This window comes from Bos mutus, chromosome 5 (genome assembly GCF_027580195.1).
Source record: "Bos mutus isolate GX-2022 chromosome 5, NWIPB_WYAK_1.1, whole genome shotgun sequence".
NCBI classification, from domain to species: Eukaryota; Metazoa; Chordata; class Mammalia; order Artiodactyla; family Bovidae; genus Bos; species Bos mutus.
The window spans coordinates 88580888-88603582 of NC_091621.1; the positions used below are offsets into that span (position 1 = coordinate 88580888).

The following is a 22695-nucleotide window of genomic DNA, read 5'->3' on the forward strand; positions in this document are numbered from 1 at the left end:
GTCCTATAAAATCATGCATTTCAATGAGATTATCAAATTTGTTAATAAGTTTAAACAGTTGTATTTGCCAGTATATGGTCAATGGGATACAACTCTCCAGGGATTGATTCAAGAGGCAATAAAGAAAAGCTCTATGACTGATTAAGTGTGGGAAATATTATGCAAGATAAAGCTAACGAGGTCTCTGAAAAAAAGGACCAACTTCTCAAAACATTTAACATACCATGTGGAATGTCAGTATCAAAAGGTGAGATTATGAATTACATTATGAAATGCTTCCCTAATTAATGTGACTAAAAAACCTTTGCTTTAGACACTGCATAGAACATGTGATCTTTAGAATACAATTTTGAAAATGTTAGATTATAAATAAACAATTTATAAGATCTCCATGAATGTAATAAGGTTAGCCCAAAGCAGTTGTTATTTTGTGTATATGTGTTTGTTTGATTTTTCATTTATTAATCTAGGCAGAAGTATCCCCAATTTTCTTCTAGTTCATTTAATTCATTTCTTATATTCCTCAGGATCTGTTTTATAACTTTATTAGGGTGATTTTACTACAATGTGTTTTTGCTTTCAAAGTCTGAATGTTTTGTTCTTTCGCCATTCATTCTACTTAATATTGAAGGCACTAAAACTATACATTTGGCTAATATTAAAAATTTCAACATATCACAAAAGTTTTTATATCCATGCTGTTGTTTTTTAAGCATCTTGTAGCTTTTATTTTAATATAAAAATTATTTAGTAGTGTACACTTTAAAAGAATTTAATGACCTACATATAGAGAGCTGTTAAGTCAATTCCAGTAAGTATGTTCATCAAATACTTTATGCATTTATTTGTGTTCTGTTTCATCCATCTGTAAGAGAGAAAATAATATTTAAAAATCTCTAATTATAGAGACTTCACTGGTGGTCCAGTTGTTAAGATTTCACACTTCCACTGCATGGAGACTGGTCTGATCCCTGTTTAGGGAACTAAGATACCACATGCTACAAGGCCAAAAACAAACAACAACAAAATCTCAGTATAACTATGCTTCTATCAATATCTCATATTTCTAATATTTTTCCTTTCTTTAGTTTATTATAATTTTTTCTTTTTAAAGTTCATTTCATGTATAATGTTCATGACATTTTATTTCTATACAACATAAAAGTACTCTATCTCAGGTATTTGATTTAATTTGGTCTGATAATATGATACCTCTGACTTCTGTGAATGCTTTCTACATAGTCTTTTGAGACCCCATGGACTGTAGCCTGACAGACTCCTCTGTGCATGGGATTTCCCAGGAAAAAATACTGGAATGAGTTGCCATTTCCTTCTCCAAGGGATCTTTCCAACCCAGGGATCAAACTCATGTCTGATACATTGGCAAGTGGATTCTTAAGCACTGAGCCACCTGGAGAGCCCTTATTATATTTTACCCCTGCACAATTTTAACATTTTCATGTTATATGTCCAAAATTCTTAAGGAGTATAAAACTAGATATATTTTTTAATCCAGAAAAAAATAATTAAAAGAAAGTTTTCCCATTTACAATTAAAGTGATAACTGAATCTTTTACTTCTTGTTTTATAGACTTTCTCTGTATTTTTATTTCACTCAGTTTTTCTGTCTATTCTGGAAAATACTGTATGACATTGACTTTTTAAATATTGAAAGTGATATGATCCAGCAATCCCACTGCTGGGCATACACACCGAGGAAACCAGAATTGAAAGAGACACGTGTACCCCAATGTTCATCGCAGCACTGTTTATAACAGCCAGGACATGGAAGCAACCTAGATGTCCATCAGCAGATGAATGGATAAGAAAGCTGTGGTACATATACACAATGGAGTATTACTCAGCCATTAAAAAGAATATATTTGAATCAGTTCTAATGAGGTGGATGAAACTGGAGCCTATTATACAGAGTGAAGTAAGCCAGAAAGAAAAACACCAATACAGTATACTAATGCATATATTCTTTGGAACTCTGCATTCAGATGCTTATATCTTTCCTTTTCTCCTTTGCTTTTCGCTTCTCTTCTTTTCACAGCTATTTGTAAGGCCTCCCCAGACAGCCATTTTGCTTTTTTGCATTTCTTTTCCATGGGGATGGTCTTGATCCCTGTCTCCTGTACAATGTCACTAACCTCATTCCATAGTTCATCAGGCACTCTATCATATCTAGGCCCTTAAATCTATTTCTCACTTCCACTGTATAATCATAAGGGATTTGATTTAAGTCATACCTGAATGGTCTAGTGGTTTTCCCTACTTTCTTCAATTTAAGTCTGAATTTGGCAATAAGGAGCTCATGATCTGAACCACAGTCAGCTCCTGGTCTTGTTTTTGTTGACTGTATAGAGCTTCTCCATCTTTGGCTGCAAAGAATAAAATCAACCTGATTTCGGTGTTGACCATCTGGTGATGTCCATATGTAGAGTCTTCTCTTGTGTTGTTGGAAGGGGGTGTTTGCTGTCTGAGTGAACTCTGGGAGTTGGTGATGGACAGGGAGGCCTGGCGTGCTGCGATTCATGGGGTCGCAAAGAGTCGGACATGACTGAGCGACTGAACTGAACTGAACTGAACGCATATATATGGAATTTAGAAAGAAGGTAACGATAACCCTGTATGCCAAACAGTAAAAGAGACACAGATGTATAGAACAATCTTGGACTCTGGGAGAGGGCGAGGGTGGGATGATTTGGGAGAATGACATTGAAACATGTATAGTATCATATGTGAAATGAATCGCCAGTTCAGGTTCGATGCATGATACAGGATGCTTGGGGCTGGTGCACTGGGATGACCCAGAGTGATGGTATAGAGAGGGAGGTGGGAGGTGGGAGGGTGGTTCACGATGGGGAACACATGTACACTCATGGCGAATTCATGTTGATGTATGGCACAACCAATACAATATTGTAAAATAATTAGCCTCCAATTAAAATAAATAAATTTATATTAAAAAATATTGAAAGTGAAAATGAAAGTTGCTCAGTCCTGTCCAACTCTTTGCAACCCCATGGACTATACAGTGCGTGAAATTCTCCAGGCCAGAATACTGGAGTGGGTAGTCTTTCCCTTCTCCAGGGGATCTTCCCAACCCAGAGATCGAACCCAGGTCTCCTGCATCCCAGGCAAATTCTTTACCAGCTGAGCCAGAAGAGAAACCCAAGAATACCAGAGTGGGTACCCTATTCCTTCTCCAGCAGATCTTCCCAACCCAGGTTTAAATATTGAAGATCTCCTCAAAAATAACCTACAATAATCAAGTATGCTATTTATTATAGGCATCCAGTCCTAGAATAAGGCTCTCTACCATCCCATATTTATGAGTGATTAATGGTTATGGTTATGGTTGTCTGACACTCAGGCTACTGTCCCCCTCCAAACCACCCACATGGTTCTGTGTTAGATGATAGTGAAGTTTACCAGGATGCAGTCCTGTTACTTTTTGACATGCTGCTGTTTCATGACATAGAATGGTATCTGTCCTCCACAACTTTCTATATCAAATTCACAATTTACCTCAGAGAAATTCTTCCAAGTTTTAGTATATGATTCTGCAGGGTTCTCATTAAACATATCTATTAAATAAATAAGAGGGAAGGAGAAGTAAGAGATAAGGGGAAGCTTAATATTTTTGATAATACCATATTGGACTCTCCTGGTCTCACAGTGGATAAGAATCCACTTGCCAAGACAAGGGACACGGGTTGGATCCCTGGTCCAGGAAGATGCCACATGCAGCTAAGCCTGTGCGCTGCAACTATTAAGCTCACCCTCTGGAACCCATGCACCTAGATGCTGGGCTCTGCAACAGGGCAAGTCACCGAATGAGAAGGCTGCACACCACAGCGAAGAGCAGCCCCCATTCTCCTCAACTAGAGAAAGCCCATGAAGAGCAACAAAGACCCGGCAGAGCCAAACATCTTAAAAACAAAATTAATTACTTAATTTAAAAAATTTTGGTGATACCATATCAATTTACCTCTAAGTCCTGAACTTAACAAAAAATAATAATAATAATTACTTCTCAATGTTAGAAATAGTTAAACATAAGAGAGGGGGGCTACCAAGTGACTTTCTCTCAAGTAGAAAAGCTGCTAATGCATCTAATCTGACAAAAAATATATTAGGGAAGAAAAAATTATCAACAGGGAGAAGAAGGAGGAAAAGACTGTGTTCAGAAGTCACCTCTATAACAATATAGAGCATTACTACAGCAACTTAAGAATGTTTTGTCATTTTCTTTTCATTGAAAAACACCATGTTTATGACAATGCAAACTTTCTTGACATTAAACACCCTATGTTAGTCAAACAGTATGGTATCAGGGCATCTTAGGAAGGATTTAACTAGTCAGATTATCCCCTAAATTTGTGTGTTTTCTTTTTCGTAGTTCTGTAGCAGGCAGAAGATAGCAATTTACCAAGAAAAAAGAAAACACACACAGACACACACACATACTACCTCTGTTCCACATCACTTGTAAGCTAAATAACTGTGTGTTTACTTGTCTGGACTTTGAATTCATGGCACTGGAGAACGGAAACACATCCTTATACTAGAATTAAAGCCAATCTATGGCTCAAAAAATTGACGGAGGGAAAGGATGTTAGTGAAAGTGAAGTGAAGTCTCTCAGTCTTTGTGAACCCATGGACTACAGCCTGCCAGGCTCCTCTGTCCATGGGGTTTTCCAGGCAAGAATACTGGAGTGAGTTGCCATTTCCTTCTCCAGGGGATCTTCTGGACTCGGGGGTCAAACGTTGAGTCTCCTGCACTGCAGGCAGACTCCACCATCTGCAAAAGCAAAACTAAAATACAAAAGGATGTTAAGAGGGACAGTTTTAAGTGGTCAGGAGCAGCCTATGAACTACAGGACTACTTCCAGCATGGCAGCCCAGTGAAAAGTCTCCAAGGCAGACTTGGTGAAAGCACTTCCAATTACTGTGTCTATATGTCAGGATCTTACTTGCCAGATATATAGCCCCAGTGTGAGGATGTACCCCGGTAATGCCCTAAGACAGGCTTACACTATAGGAAAGTAATTATCTATTTTGGTGGCTAAGGCCCATTGGGGGAAGCTGTGAACACTCTCTAGAAAAATGTGTAAGTATATCTATCACACAGTTTCAAGGGGTTCACAGATTCCATAAAGTTCACGCTGTAGTCCTCAAAGTGATTTAACATCAGATTTAAAACACTAGCTCTAGAGGTTAGTGAGGAAGCAATTCACAGGGCTATACTTTAGGGATGAAGAGTTTTCAGCTGGGGACATATAGGAATAAACACTTCCGGCATTTTGAATCTTTACATTATCCCTTCCTTTGATTCAAATTCCAAGAGCATAAACCAAACACAGAAAAATATGTACTCGATTTTGGTTAATTTATCAACATTTTAAGACAGGGAAAAAAGAGGGTATTATTTGTATCTAGAACTTAGAAAACACATGAAGGGTGCAGCTGCAGTCTGGCAGGAGAATGAGGCAAATTAATCTCTTGACTTTCTCTCTCACCTCTTTTAATAGAGAAATTAGAAAGAACTTGAAGATAAGCAGTGCCAGGTAAGCTCTAGAAGAAGAAATAACCTGGGTACTTCCATTTGAGGCATGGTTCACTTGCTGGTTCTCTTGAGCAATCCCTATAACGAGTGTAAGCACTAGGATCTGAGCCTTATTTCCCCCATCCTCTTCACCACCAATCAATTCTTTTGGAAAGTATTATATAAAAAATAACTCTTACATAAATAGACTATTTGTGGAATAAAAAGGGATTAAAATAAAAAACAAATACACTCTTAATGCCAATGTATAAAGATGAAATGTCATTTTTAGATTAATGAAATCTATTATTTTATGTAAAGTGGCCATTTGATATAATTGTATCTTATCTATTGTCAACTGTATATAAAATTCCTTTTCTATTAGAATTTTTAAATGGCTACAGTCTAACCCCAAATTGCTGTAAGGGTATAAGGGAAGAGAGAGAGAGGGAGAGGGGGAGGGAGACAGAGAGAGAGAGTCTTAAATACCATCTCTCTTCTAGGCAGCAATTTCCCCAGATGAAGAGGTCACCATTGTTTAACAGTGTGCTGCCATGTTAATTTAGTATGACAAGATAAAGCAGTAATCTCAGCTCGTGGAGGCTGTAAACCGCCTGCTATCCGGGGACATGCTCAAGTCGATTTGCACTGTATATCACTTTATACAATTGCCATGACAAAGCCCCCTGAGTTCTCACATGTAAATCTCTCTATCCTTCTCTTCCTGTAGCCCCCTCTTTTCTCTTTCACTCCCTCTGAATTTTTTTCTCCCTGCTTCATGTCCAGGTAGACCACATCTACTCAGCACTAATCTCTGAAAACGTAATGCTCTGAACATGATAAGGGACACACAACACATACTCCTCTCACAACCACTCTGTCAAGTCCCCAGTTTAAGAGAAGATGTTCAGGGACTTAGATAATCCATTGATCCCACTTGCATCGGCTTTTATATTTCAATCTGTCGTGTTAAGTTGTCAAGGGGAGAGATTAAACTGATGTTTCATGATTCGAGATTTACTTTCCTAGGAATGATAGTTTTCAAAGCTTGTCTTACTAAGGTCTGCTTAAAGATTATCCCTAAGAAAGCTGATGTATCTTTACTGGTATAAATCTAGTAATAACACTATAAAGTGTTTTAGGTAAGGACAGTTTGGAGATATTCAAGGTTATGGAACAAGAATGTAAAACTGAGTAAAATATGGAGTTTTTAAAAATGTCATCTGTGTAGTTCTCTCTGCATGAAGTCAAAACACCATATGTAAAAAATGGGGGAAAACATGTTTTTATCTGTGTAAAACAAAAATAATTATAGACTCAGTGAAGGGGACATAAGAGAAGAGGAAGAATTTATATGATAGGAAATTTAAAGATCACATGAAACATATTGGGAAAGTGACAAGTCAGTTTTATCCAATAAACAAAGGGCAGAAGTATATGTTCAACTGACAAGAATTAAGACCTGGAGAAACATATACTATGGCTAGGTGTGTTGGCTTTAGATGTGTTAAAAGCAAGATAACAGGCCCCAAATGGAGTCACTTATGCTAAGCCTCATGTCACCAAACTGAGTTAACTTCATTACAGTTTGGGACTCTCCTAGAAATGGAATCTTGAACCAGTCAATCAGGAATCACTGTGAGGTAATCTGCCTGTTAGACCACTGTCATCCCCTAAAGCAAAGTGACCTTGTCACAACCAATCTGCTTTTTTGCTAGTATCACTTCCTTGTCCCACTCCCTTTGGCCTATGAAAGTCTTTCATTTTGTCCAGGTCTTCAGAGCTCCTTCTATCTGCTAGATAGGATGCTGTCCAATTCATTAACCACTGAATAAAGGCAATGAGATCTTTAAAATCTATTCAGTTGAATTTTTTTTTTTTTAACAGATGTCCAAATTCTGACAGGTTGAGCTGTTACATTACAAAAATTCATTTGTACTGTGCCTCTTATCCATATCATAACCTTTTTATATCATCTCAAGCTACTCTTATAAACAAACAAAAATGAGAGAAGAAAGGACTAAGTGATCAATAAATATAATACTAATAAAAATCTAAATCCCCCCCACAGTGCCTCTAAAATCCTTGAAATCAAAAAGAAATTTTTAAATGTCCTGAAACTTAAAAATCAAAAGGGAACATAATAATAAAGCTATAGTAATAAATTTCATTAACTGTGTCCTAAAAGAAAATCATCATGTAGCCTTTAGTATGTCCACACAAGAAAACTGAAGCAACTTTTAAAATATTTTGTTGCAAAATATTTTTGTTGTTTTGTTTTGTCTTGATGTTGCTTCCCTCTGGTAAACTATTTGGAGAGAGGTATATTATTATATGAAGCTACAGAAGAAATGCTTTGACTTCTATCGCTCTTTGGAGAGCAAGTGGGCTGAAAGAATTAGAAGGGGATTAAAAGGGAAGCTCACATTAACTGAATATTCATGATATGACAAACACTGTGCCAGGTAATTATTTCATTTAATCATTATATCAACTCTCACTAAGTATTGTTATTTCTACATGTAGATAAGGAAAGTTGCACTCAGAATGTCTTCTCTGAACAAAGATTTTGGAGACATTCATTCATTCATCCAACTATTTTGAGGTACTTGCTGTGGGTCAGCCACTGTGTGACTCTATGGTATATAGAACCGAATAAGACCTTTTACCCATGGGAACAATTTCTCCCTTAAATAAGAGTTTTCATCTCATTTTCCAGATAAATTACATCCAAAGATACTGACAGAGCTAAGTGGTAAGACTACCGAACCACTTAAATGGGGAGTGAAATGTTGGTAATATTCCTCCAGGTTACTAATAAAGGAAAGCATGATTATTGGGAGACTAAAAGAAGACAATGTTTTGTTCTGATAATTAATAGCAATTAGTCAATAGCATGAAAACTACTCAATAAATAGAGCATCTATTAAGTTCTTCCTAAGCGACAGGCATGGTTCAAGGCCAGTTATGAGAATTCTGCTATTTAATTCTTGTTTTAGTTGCTCAGTCATGTCCGATCCTTGTGACCCCACTGACTTCAGCCCACCCAGCTCCTCTGTCCATGGAATTCTCTAGGCAAGAATACTGGAGTGGGTTGCCATTCCCTTCTCCAGGGGATCTTCCTCATCCAGGGATCAAACCTGTGCCTCTTGTATTGCAGGCAGATCTTTACCATCTGAGCCACCAAGAAACCCTATTTAATCCTTACAACCCCTCTATATATTAGGAGGTTCTATTATCATCCCCAGCTTTATATGAGAAAACAAAGATACATGAGATGCCACAAAATGAAGACAAGATCACACACATCACAAAATACAGGATTATGATTTGAACCCACACTGTTTAAGGGAGAGTGTAGGCGTTTTACCACCTCATTCTTTATCTCATCATCATATCAAAACATAGTTCTGACTTGGCTTATGTAGATTTCTACTGCAGTGGTGGTTACAGTTGATGAATAGTCTTAAATAACATTACGCAAAAATGTAAACTGCCAATGAACAATATCTGTGACAACTGAAATCTGTCGAAAGTATTTGACTGAGGGACAGTACCTCAGATTGAATGAATGGTCTCCTTTACAAATTACAAAATAAATAAGTAAAAGAAACTTTTTAATCACAAGAGCTTGAGATTTCTATTGGATTTCTAATCTCTAAAGTAGTTTTCCTTAACTTAGGGTTTTCTTGTAAGTTTCTTAAATTTACAGGAACTTAAAGCAACTGACATTTAATACAATGTGCCATTTTTCTCTGAGATCAAAGAACTTAAACATTCCTTAGTCATTTTAGCTAATAACTAAGATTTACTAAGCTCCTGCTACATTCCAAGTACCAGAGTGCTTTATATGAATTCACTTCCTTAAATATTACAAACATCCTCAAAATAAGATGTTATTGTAATCATTCCCATTTTACAGATGATAAAACAAGGTACAGAGAATTTTGATAACTTGCCAAATGCCATACATAGGTCAACCAGCAGAACTTGGCATTTACTTGGTAATTTTATCACTAGAGGCCTTGTCGAAACAATTATACTATGCCAATAGCCTTATAGCCAGAGCACAAATTAATAGTAATCTTTATATGAAAGGTTTAGCAAATAATCATCTGAAGTTTCACATATTGTCCATTTCACATATAGCCAATGTAGAACTTCAAATTCACATTCTGAAATAGTTAAATCTGTTGGTCTATTTAAATCCAGCTTTAAAAAAAAACTTAAAAATAAAATTATCTCTGAGTTAAGGTATAATAATCAAGCAACAGCTGTTTCACCTGCATTTCCTACAAGTATTTCTAAAAGCTTCTAAAATTATATATTCTGATGAACTATTAAAATATTTTAATGTTTGTATGGATGGAAAAGCAGTGAGCACAGATACTAAGTTCTGATGTCACAAATCCAAATTATACACTTATATATATTTTGCAAATCCCTTTCTCTAAGATAGCTATCTGCCTGTACAATGGGGGAAAAAAAAATCACAGTTGCTGAACTCACTGTTTTCACAAAATTGACTAATATAATAAACACAGGGTGGCTGGTACAAAGAAAACAGTTGAAACACTATACATTCCTATTATTATTAATTACTGAATGCCATATTGTAAAGAGCACTGATTGTTTGAAATCTTCCATATCTGGGTTGCAAAGATCAGACTAAACATAGGCTGTAAAATATATTCACACAAGACTTTCAAAGTTGCTTCTTATATTCCACTGATAACCCTTCTGAAATCAGAAGCTCAGATACACAAGAAGTGTGCTCTCTGAGTCTGAGTCCTGTGTCCCAAGTGTGCAAAGCATGCCAGTCACCACCACAAGGCCTGATGATGGATCCTGGTAACAGCACAGCCAGCTCCTATGTCCAAGATGTGCACTTACATAGAGGGAAGGGTCTAGAAGTGGCAGAGAGCTGGTTACAGAGCTTAGTACTTTATTAAGTGGAACACCGTTATTATAACTTGTTTTCTGTCGGCTTTTTACATGGCACTTATTTTATATTTGTACACAATACATATTGTGTTTGTACATACTTTATACAAAGCTACTTAATGGTAGCTTTGCGATTATATTCCTTTTTTATATCTTACCTCCATTTTTACAAGTTTTATTAACCCTTAGAATGTTATTTTCTTGCATAGGGACATGCACCAAAAGATTAACTGTTTTATCTCGAGTCAGGCTAGATTTTTAAGAGCTAAGAAAAGACACTGAAGTAAACACGGCTTCTCTATATAATGATAACATTGTTTGCTCTGCTGCCACAGACTCAGCCTTGACTAAATAAGACACAAAATCCAGTCACTTGTGTTCATTTACTTTATCATGTGATGTCAGTGTCACAGAGCCGGCCAAGGCTGCTCTACTTACATTCACACCTCATCTACTCACACGGATCATTCCTAAAAACTGTGTATGGGAGAAACTTTGAAGCCATTTTGCCTTTGTACAAAGAATATATATAACCAAAGAGACTGATTACAATTGTCAACCTAAGTTAGCTTTACATTTATTTCTCATTTCAAGTAAGAAAGAATGGTCTCCCCTTACCCAGCAGAATAGAGAAAAACATAAAATTTCCTTTCTAGAACAAGAAACGGGGGCAAATAGCACACAGTGGTCAAAAATGGTAGCAAACTGAACTGCTACCATGAATTCAGTTTTCATGTTAGTATAAATTATGGCATCTCAGAATTTACAGGGGAAATAGAGAATTTAAATACATTTAATGCTTTTAAATTTATCTAATGCAGCAATAATGTTCTAAGCATTTTGAATTCATATTGTCATTTCTCAAAAAATCATTTCTCTTGTAACTGCCCCACGTCTTCTCATTAGATTTTCTATACTAGACGATTTCTTTGTATTTTTAAGTTAACACCCCCCAAATCAAGGTATTTGTTGAAACTTTTAAAAGAGAAGCTATGTGAGCCTAATTGTCAAACTATGTGAGAAAAGGGAATTGCCATGAAAGTTCAATACTACCTTATATTATTTTTATGACTTTACTTTCTTAAGATCCAAATTAAGTGCTAATGGTTGTGCTTTTTAAAGAGACTGCTATACAAAGATTACTTTACCTTCTTAGGTACAGTACGTCATTGTACCTAACTAACATAGCCAAGAAGAAACATGGTTTAAGTATTATCTGAAATATTTTGAGCTCTCGTTAGCAAGTTAGTTATTAAGTCTTGTAGATTTCATTCTAATTCTTAAAAATTCAGGCACCAGCACTGCAGAATTCTAATTTATTTTGGATCATCTTAAATAACTGTCCTTTGCAAGTATTAATATAAAATAAGAAATAATGACAAACTCATCACTATTATGACTTACATTAAGTTAATATAGTGATGCAAACATCAAAATTACTTTCTAAATATGTAAAATGGTCTCCATTCCTATTTCTCATTTTTAGCAGTCTCTATAAAAATATCAAATTTTGAAAATAAATATGAAGACAAAAACAATTGAGTTAAAGCAATAGTAAAGAACTGAATGAAAACAGTAACAGAAGTTGTCAAATAATCTAAAATGAAACCTTGTCATAGGCACACAAAGCGCTTAGACACCCACTAAAGCACTATGTCCCAGACACTTGGATTCACTGATAAGTACAATTTCAAAAACTAATTTGAAAATCAATATAAGGCTCTTTGTTTGCCATGTTAGGATATTAAAAATAAAATGATCACCACCATCAACAGTGCATCATGAAAGAAAAGTTAGAAGAACACAATCCCTGAATAAACTGAAGAAATATATAGTTTTGTTAAAATCTAACTACACAGTCTTTGTTAAAAAAAAAATCCGTGAAAACTCTATCATAGAACCAGTTGATCTCTATACAGTGACTAGCCTAACTGCGGGAAGGTTTGGCAATCCCCCAAGAGGCAGTATATGTAACTAAGAAGGAAGTACGTATCAGAGCACAATGGTGCTGATTCTCCCTTCCTGATAATGGCTCCTTTGAGATCCACAAGTAGATCCATTAAGAATGTTTTCTGACAGAATTAAATTGAAAGAGAGAGGAAGAAGAGGAGCAAATGAAAAGGATCAAAGGAAGAAAAATGAGATAAAATTTATAACATCTGAGAAAAAGAATAAAGGTTGGTTGCTAAACTTTTATTTTTAACTTCCAAATACAAATCGTCCCATCATGCAGGTATGAGGATGAGAAATGGAGTATTTCCTGCCATATGAATAAACAAGGATGCCACAGCCACTAGTGATCCCTGCCTTCTGAACATGAATTTCTGAGCCTAGAGGGCACCCAGGAAGGAGAACAATACCTGCAATCTGGCAGCCATTAGCTATGATGAGCACTAAAGAGCAGGGGTGGGGTGGGGGGTTAAAAACACAGGACACTGGCCCCCAGAGAGCCGAGATGTATATGAAAGGAATGATTTCAGTAGGACCAGACTCTTAACATCTTCCCATACATAGAAAAGTGCTAAATTCCTTAACTTGAGATATCTGCTCTTCTTTAATTGACAATAATCTTCTGATGTCCAGACCACTTTCCCCTTGCTGCAAAACTTCTATAAATCTGACTCTTCCCCCTGTGTCTCACTGGAGCAGTTCTCTCAGGGTTACTTGAGATGCTGTCTCTCAGGCTTGAAGTCCTAAAAATTTCTACCAAATAACTCTCAATGTTTATATTGTGACTATTTTTTCAAATAGACAAGAATAACGATGGGATAAAGATGAACACCTCTCCCCTCCACAAAAATCAGGAGCACCATTCAAGTTTATCTCCAACACTGCTTCCTAGTACCCATGATGTTTCTGGCATCCTAGTCAAATATCCCACCATTCTTTTCACTTCGTTTCCATTTTCATTCAAGGTGGTTATCTAGATTAAAGAAAGGAAACATTCAGAACACTAATAACTAAAGTAGTTGTTTTTATTCCTATTAAAATGAGGCATATATTTTACTAATGTTACATTTTATATTAAGACCCTTTACAAGGCACTTTGTCTTTCGTATGTTTTCTTAATTTCTTCTTTTTTCTTACTTAGTTAACTCTTCTGGGAATAATATATTTAAGCAAAAACAAAACAATGCAAAATTATAAAATAAAGACTTTGCATTAATAGTAATGATCCAATGTGCATATATTTTTAATATCCTGGCATCTAGTAATTTTCTCATAGGACAATTTCATATTAATATGTTTCTGATCCCCACAGATGAGTTATACTTCAACTGTGAATCTGCTTAGCACTTTTTAGCCTGTATCAGATCAGATCAGATCAGATCAGTCACTCAGTCGTGTCCGACTCTTTGCGAACCCGTGAATCGCAGCACGCCAGGCCTCTCTGTCCATCACCAACTCCTGGAGTTCACTCAGACTCATGTCCATCGAGTCAGTGATGCCATCCAGCCATCTCATCCTCTGTCGTTCCCTTCTCCTCCTGCCTCCAATCCCTCCCAGCATCAGTCTTCTCCAATGAGTCAACTCTTAGTATGAGGTGGCCAAGTACTGGAGTTTCAGCTTTAGCATCATTCCTTCCAAAGAAATCCCAGGGCTGATCTCCTTTAGAATGGACTGGTTGGATCTCCTTGCAGTCCAAGGGACTCTCAAGAGTCTTCTCCAACACCACAGTTCAAAACCATCAATTCTTCGGCACTCAGCCTTATTCACAGTCCAACTCTCACATCCATACATGACCACAGGAAAAACCACAGCCTTGACTAAACGAACCTTTGTTGGCAAAGTAATGTCTCTGCTTTTGAATATGCTATCTAGGTTGGTCATAACTTTCCTTCCAAGGAGTGAGCGTCTTTTAATTTCATGGCTGCAATCACCATCTGCAGTGATTTTAGAGCCCAGAAAAATAAAGTCTGACACTGTTTCCACTGTTTCCCCATCTATTTCCCATGAAGTGATGGGACCGGATGCCATGATCTTCGTTTTCTGAATGTTGAGCTTTAAGCCAACTTTTTCCCTCTCCACTTTCACCTTCATCAAGAGGCTTTTTAGATCCTCTTCACTTTCTGCCATAAGGGTGGTGTCATCTCCATATCTGAGGTTATTGATACTTCTCCCAGCAATCTTGATTCCAGCTTGTGTTTCTTCCAGTCCAGTGTTTCTCATGATGTACTCTGCATATAAGTTAAATAAACAGGGTGACAATATACAGCCTTAACATACTCTCTTTCCTATTTGGAACCAGTCTGTTGTTCCATGTCCAGTTCTAACTGTTGCTTCCTGACCTGCATACAAATTTCTCAAGAGGCAGATCAGGTGGGTTGGTATTCCCATCTCTTGAAGAATTTTCCACAGTTTACTGTGATCCACACAGTCAAAGGCTTTGACATAGTCAATAAAGCAGAAAGAGACATTTTTCTGGAACTCCTTTGCTTTTCCCATGATCCAGCGGATGTTGGCAATTTGATTTCTGGTTCCTCTGCCTTTTCTAAAACCAGCTTGAACATCAGGAAGTTCACGGTTCACATATTACTGAAGCCTGGCTTGGAGAATTTTAAGCATTACCTTACCAGCGTGTGAGATGAGTGCAATTGTGTGGTAGTTTGAGCATTCTTTGGCATTGCCTTTCTTTGGGATTGGAATGCAAACTGCCCTTTTCCAGTCCTGTGGCCACTGCTGAGTTTTCCAAATTTGCTGGCATATTGAGTGCAGCACTTTCACAGCATCATCTTTCAGGACCTGGAACAGCTCAACTGGACTTCCATCACCTCCATTAGCTTTGTTCATAGTGATGCTTTCTAAGGCCCACTTGACTTCACATTCCAGGATGTCTGGCTCTAGATCAGTGATCACACCATCGTGATTATCTGGGTCGTGAAGATCTTTTTTGTACAGTTCTTCTGTGTATTCTTGCCACCTCGTCTTAATACCTTCTGATTCTGTTAGGTCCATACCATTTCTGTCCTTTATCTAGCCCATCTTTGCATGAAATGTTCCTTTGGTATCTCTGATTTTCTTGAAGAGATCTCTAGTCTTTCCCATTCTGTTGTTTTCCTCTATTTCTTTGCATTGATCGCTGAAGAAGGCTTTCTTATCTCTTCTTGCTATTCTTTGGAACTCTGCATTCAGATGTTTGTATCTTTCGTTTCTCCTTTGCTTTTCTTCTCTTCTTTTCACAGCTATTTGTAAGGCCTCCCCAGACAGCCATTTTGCTTTTTTGCATTTCTTTTCCATGGGGATGGTCTTGATCCCTGTCTCCTGTACAATGTCACGAACCTCATTCCATAGTTCATCAGGCACTCTATCTATCAGATCTAGGCCCTTAAATCTATTTCTCACTTCCACTGTATAATCATAAGGGATTTGATTTTGGTCATACCTGAATGGTCTAGTGGTTTTCCCTACTTTCTTCCATTTAAGTCTGAATTTGGCAATAAGGAGTTCATGGTCTGAGCCACAGTCAGCTCCTGGTCTTGTTTTTGTTGACTGTATAAAGCTTCTCCATCTTTGGATGCAAAGAATATAATCAATATGATTTCGGTGTTGACCATCTGGTGATGTCCATGTGTAGAGTCTTCTCTTGTGTTGTTGGAAGAGGGTGTTTGTTATGTCCAGTGCATTTTCTTGGCAAAACTCTATTAGTCTTTGCCCTGCTTCATTCCATATTCCAAGGCCAAATTTGCCTGTTACTCCAGGTGTTTCTTGACTTCCTACTTTTGCATTCCAGTCCCCTATAATGAAAAGGACATCTTTTTTGGGTGTTAGTTCTCAAAGGTCTTGTAGGTCTTCATAGAACCGTTCAACTTCAGCTTTTTCAGTGTTACTGGTGCCTGTATCAGGGTTCTAATATTTTATACTACAATCTGGTGACTTTTGTGCTCATCTTACCCCCATACTATACAAAAAGCTACATGAGGAAAAAGACTAGTTCTTATTCATTTCTATATCTCTGCTGATAGGTATTTATTGTATATATCTGAGTTGAATCTTTTCACAACAGCCCTATTAAATGAGAGCAATTAAATTCCATTAGACCAAATCTTCCTAAGCAAACACATCTCCTCCATTACCACAGCATTAGAAGTTCTTACTTATTCCCCTGTCACTGCATAGCACTCTGTGAAGAAGCTCATGGTGGATGTTCATTAAGAGTCCTGAACTCCCAAGGCTGATTCATGTTCATGTATGGCAAAAACACTACAATATTGTAAAGTAATTAGCCTCCAATTAAAATAAATAATTTAAAAAAAAGAGTCCTGAACTATCTGGCAATACACATAGTACTTTTTGGTATGTGAGAATACATCCATTTCTCAAAGCCTGGTTAACTTTAAACTCAACAGTAGTACTTCAGATACTGTGGCCATCACATGAATCAAGGTTTTCTCCATCTCATATTAGATGCTCTCACACCTGAATGGAAAGGAGTTGTGTGGTAACAGGACACAACCAGATCTATTGGCCAACTTAATAGATGAGTTTGATAGATCCCAACTAATTGGTTTCCATGTGTCCTCATTCCTTCTAGGAAAGGGCCTCTCAGGTGGCACTACTGGTGAAAAAAAAAAAAAATCACCTTCCAACACAGGAGATGCAAGAGACACAGCATTGATCCCTGTGTTGGAAAGATCCCCTGGTGAAGGAAATGGCAACCCACTCCAGTATTCTCCCCTGGAAAATCCCATGGACAGAGGAGCCTGGCAGGCTAAGTCCATGGGATTGCGGAGTCAGACACAACTGAGAGCGCGCGCACACACACACACACACACACACACACACACTCCTTCTAGCCTGAGGGTAATTTTCAGAAACAATGGAAATATAAAGATTGAACCACTTACATTCAAATACAAGCCTAGCATTTTATCTAAATAAATTCCTTTGTGTGGTATTTTCTGACAACACTTACAGAATAATGTTCAAAACAATGTAATTTCATTGTATGATAAACATCAATTTAGCATAAAAAACAAATACAAACTTGTCATCATTTCACCTTGTTTCAATTGAATTGGCCTTATTTAGATAAACAAGCCTATCTCTTACAGAAGCAACAGTTATAGATAAAAGTGTGTGAAATCGGGGGTGTGTGTGTGTGTGTGTGTGTGTAGATTTATACTGCCTACTCTCATAATTTTTTACTGTTACACTGCACATATGGCTTCCAAGCTTACTTTATGTGAATCTTTCTGAATCTATTCTCCATGCTATTAAACTAAGCACATTCCACATCATTCAAAAGTAATTACATTTTTGTTTAAAATGTAGGAGAATGCTCTTTCTAAACAATGAAATTCTCATTATTAGAACTGGCAAAATAATTGTACTAGTGTTAACAACAGTATGCATTATACCATCACAATAACTTATGCTAAGTTTGATACACAAAGGTAACCAGAAATTTAAAAGCTTATAAAAACCACCATATAAAAATAGGAATCTTCACCATACCATAATTAAGGTCCTATTCTGTGACTTATTTTTAAATAACACATGCAGTTTTCTCTTTTCCTTCTCAAGTTTTCTGAACAGTACTTCACACATAAAATTATCCTAGTCAAACATCGAAAATGCATTACTAACAACTGTCAGATTGTAAGCAAAATTTATACAAAGGGTATTTCAAGACACAGCTATCATATAGCAATTAAAATTATATTGGGTAAATAAAAGATCCCAGGAGTTGACAGTGAGCCTGAGCAAGTAAAAGTCAGTCTCTGTCATGGGCAGTGAATGAATCCTTTCAGTGTGTAAGTGTTAAAGGTTGCATTTCATACACTGGAGCTTTGCTATAATTTTATGCATGGTTCTCAGTTCTATGTCTTACTTCTATAGAAGATCAACTTAGAAAAACACCTTTTTATTCTGCTCCTGGACTTCAGGAAGAAACTGATGCACACTGAATGTTACTTTATGATAACTAGTGTCTCTGCATGCTTAAATACATTAAGATACATCCAATTACTAAACCTAATCAACACATCATATTCTCAAAGTTCTTTAACAATTCCAGGAAAATCTTACTAATATAAGCAATTCATGAGATAAGAGAGTATAATATAGCACCACGCTTACAAATCCACTGGGTCTTTATATGTTCAAACAATTATATGCAAATATAGTATATACTTCACATGAAATTCAGTTATTTATTGAGAGAACAATTCAATTATTTTTTAAAAAACTCTATTCTTAAGTAACTGTATACTTTAAAAATCAATCTTGGGAAGGAAGCAGCAGTGTATCCCCACTCTGCAGTCATACAAAACTGTTCACTCAAATCAAGAGGAACTTAAGTCAAAAGAGAGTTTTTCTGAGGTAAGAGAAAACATTTTATAGGGGAAAAAACGACAATTGGTTATTCAGTAACCACAGGTGGTCAAGACTTCCATTTCACATCCCTTTTGACACTAGAACAACCATCTAAGCAGCAGAAGTAGCATGTAACCAGATGAAATGAACGCCAACATGGCCACCACAGAGTACCCTGGCAGCCTCTCATGCTGCTACTTGATTTCTCTTCAGACTTACTCTGTTTCCCTCTTATGCTCATAAATAATCATGTTGACTGACATAAGGACATGTTCTGGATAGTTCTTTGAATTATGAAATAAATCTATCTATATCAGAACTATCATTAAAAATGAGCCAGAAATTATAGTGTCTCTTGCTTGTCTCTGAAAATCTGAAGTCACAGCCTCCAAACTCAGGTCAAAAAAAAAAAAAAACAGGCAGAGGGGACAAGAAAGTTTGTCCTTCATACACATAAAGCCCAGGACTGCCTTTTCACTCATATCATAAACAGACTTGCCAACCTTGTCTTTTACCTTTTTGAAGATTATATGGGGATTCTTGACAAGATTATGAGAGCTTCAGAGAAGGACCAACAGAATTAGTCTTTTTCATATTTATAATTATGTATCTCAATCTTATATTGACTAGAAATCTGACTATTTTATACCTATGTGATATTATTATAATTATATATAATATTATTATAGTATAATATTATTCTGATCAGTAAGTAAAACACTCCAAGAACAGGACTTGTAGTATTTATACCAGTTATAAATGTTTGGGGAGTTAGTCTTAGTTAGCCACTTGGTTTATTTCTCCAAAATATCAAGGCAAAACCCCACAACTTCAGAAAGGAAGAATTCCGTCTTTATCTGACCCATTTCAAACTTTAACACTTGCATACCCTGAATATGAACATACGACCCTAATTCCCCAAATTCAATATATGGCAGCAGTCATGAGGTGTACAGAACTTCTATCTCAGGAAATATTTTCCAACCTACATTTTATATTGAAAGCATTTCTCTACAACTTCAAGGTGGCATTAAAGGGATTACTCAGAAGTTTTACTTTGTCTCTAAACTATGTAGGCAATACAAAATGCAGACCTCTCAACATCTCTCTTTTTTATTAAAGAATGGAGTATAAATGTCACATATAAACCAGCAATGAAATCTGGTAACCTGTTTTTTTGGTTTCCTTAAATTCAACTCTATGATACAAAAATAATGAAACATTCCCTCTGTTTTCAAAGATACTGAATAGGAAAAAATAATGTATGTTACTATTGAAATAAAAGGACTTACATGAATATGACAATGGCCTAGTATTCAGAAAAAAATAAAGAATTTTGTGTTGAATAACAATTCTATGAATGTATTTAATCATTTTGATAACCAGGTAAAATATATCTTAATCAGCTTAACAGCTGAATATACCATGGCTACTAGAGCATGCTTTCTGTACTACATTAGTATATTCTACTTTAGTTCTAAAATTTTTAGAAAATCAGCATATTCACCATGAATAATGGCTTATCATCTTTGCTCAAAACATATTTTCTATTTAATCATCCATATAAAATTTGCTGTTTAGTCAGTACTCATAAATTGAGTATCTATTATATACCGGGTATCAGGAATACAACTATGTATAACATGCGTGTATATATGTATAACTGTGCCTTCAAGGAGAAGTACAGTGCACAGAAAGGCAGACATGTAGATACATAAATCATAACACAGACCTTGAGAAAAGATATAAACATGTACCATGGATAAAGAACAGCAACCACTCTGCCTTGGGAAGTCAGGGAAAGCATCTGCTGCTGCTGCTGCTAAGTCGCTTCAGTCGTGTCCGACTCTGTGCGACCCCATAGACAGCCTCCTGCCAGGCTCCTCTGTTCCTGGGATTCTCCAGGCAAGAACACTGGAGTGGGTTGCCATTTCCTTCTCCAATGCATGAAAGTGAAAAGTGAAAGTGAAGTCGCTCAGTCGTGCCTGACTCTTAGCGACCTCATGGACTGCAGCCCACCAGGTTCCTCCGTCCATGGGATTTTCCAGGCAAGAGTACTGGAGTAGGGTGCCATTGCCTTCTCCAATGGAAAGCATCTAAAAAGAAGCAATTTTGAATTCAGTCTTGTGGGAGAAACACAATTTACCAGGAGAGTAAAATAAGAAGAGTTTTCCAGGTAGAAAGAATAAGTTTGTGTCATTAGAGGTCACCTGGTATGTTTATGAACATGCATGAAAACCTTCACAAGACTGAAGCACTGGGTCTTTGGCAGAATGTGGCCAAAGAGGAGACAAAAGGCATATTTTGGTGCCAGTCTATATAGAGCCTTTATGTGAAGAGAGTTGTAGACTAAATCTTGTAGGCAACAAGGACATACATTAGTTTCCAAAGTGGGATAAATAATCCAACTCTTTTCTCAGGGAAACAAGTCTAGTGGAGGTTGAAAGGAAGATGGGAAAGAGGAGAGGCTGGAAATTTGAGATCATATAAAAGAAATCAAGAAATTTTTGAAGCTGGTACAAATTTATAAACCAAGTAGCTATATACAGTAAAAGAAAATATCAGTGTTGATGTTACTAAAACTAAGTTAAATCATTTGAATGCACACTGTATTAACATTAAGTACAGCAGATCTTAAACTCTGGGGGCTTCAGATCTACTTGAGAATCTGATAAAAATCATAACCCTACTCATATGTGTGCACACAGAGAATTCTCCATTTATCTTCAGGAGAGCTACAGACGCTAGTTAAGAATTTCTCCCCTGGATAAAGTTGCTTGAGGAAAGGAGTCATACCTTATGAAAATTATTTCCATAGTGCGCAACAAAACCTTGGTACAAAGAAGGTAGTTCATAGGTTTTACTTAGTTATACTGTATTCTCCATTACAAACTGGATTTCATTTTCATTAACATCCTGCATTGTAGCATCCACTTGTGCCAACTACAGTATGTATTAACAATTTAACATACTTTTCTCATATCCATCCTTGAGTGTACTTAAGATAGTTTCCCCTTTCTTCTAGCAATAATTATTTATATTCACTCTTTTAAATTTGTGTGTTTATGTTTACAGCAATATTACAGGAAAACCAAACCAAGAAGCACTCCCCACATGAAATTCCATGAAGGAAGGCAATGGTCAACATATTGAGAGAGGGTAAAGCATGAGCACTGATGCAATGCCAAATGGGGAGTCTGACCTCTCTACCCTGTTGAGCTGCTTACTATCATTTTCCCCCTTTCTTTTTCTAGTTTTAACCTTTGTGAAGGAGGCCAAGAAGTTATATCATTGCACATTACTAACATGAACTCATAGTAGAGGGGAAAGAAGGAGGACTTCTGGATAGTATGATTTAACTTGACAAATAAGAGATAATCAGGATATTAAATGTGTGTGCATAATTGTGAAGAGCTTATAAAATTTAAAAGCATGAAATCCAAAGCCAGACCATCTGGGTAAACTCTGGTTCTCCCACTTACTAGCTGTGATCTGGAGCAAACTATTTAGACTCACTGTGCCTCAGTTTCCTCACCTGTAAAATGGGATTAATGATAACACCTCCCTGAATTATTGTGATGGTTAAATGAGTTAATATATATCATGTGCTTGAAACAACACACCTGTAAGAGTACTATTTAAGAGTTAGCTAAAACATTCTTCTTGGTAAGAAAATTTTGGCACACAGTCAAAAATACTCGGGAGAAATTCTGCCTTTGGGGCTTAAAATTTGAATGGACGTATTTAAATCTAATGTGAATTATCAAAGGACAGTGTTTATTTCACAGATATTAGAAGATAATCTGATTCTTCTTGTTGGTTTAATTCTATATCCAGTAATTCAATGACATAAACAAGTGGGTGTATTTCAGTACCAAACA

At 36.5% G+C, this 22695-nt stretch overlaps 1 protein-coding gene across 12 annotated transcripts in view; it reads right to left on the minus strand.

Annotated features, from left to right (window-relative positions):
- Positions 1-22695, minus strand: part of SOX5 (SRY-box transcription factor 5) — a 1177820-nt gene that overhangs the window by 388807 nt on the left and 766318 nt on the right. The gene's annotated exons all lie outside the window — the stretch shown is intronic.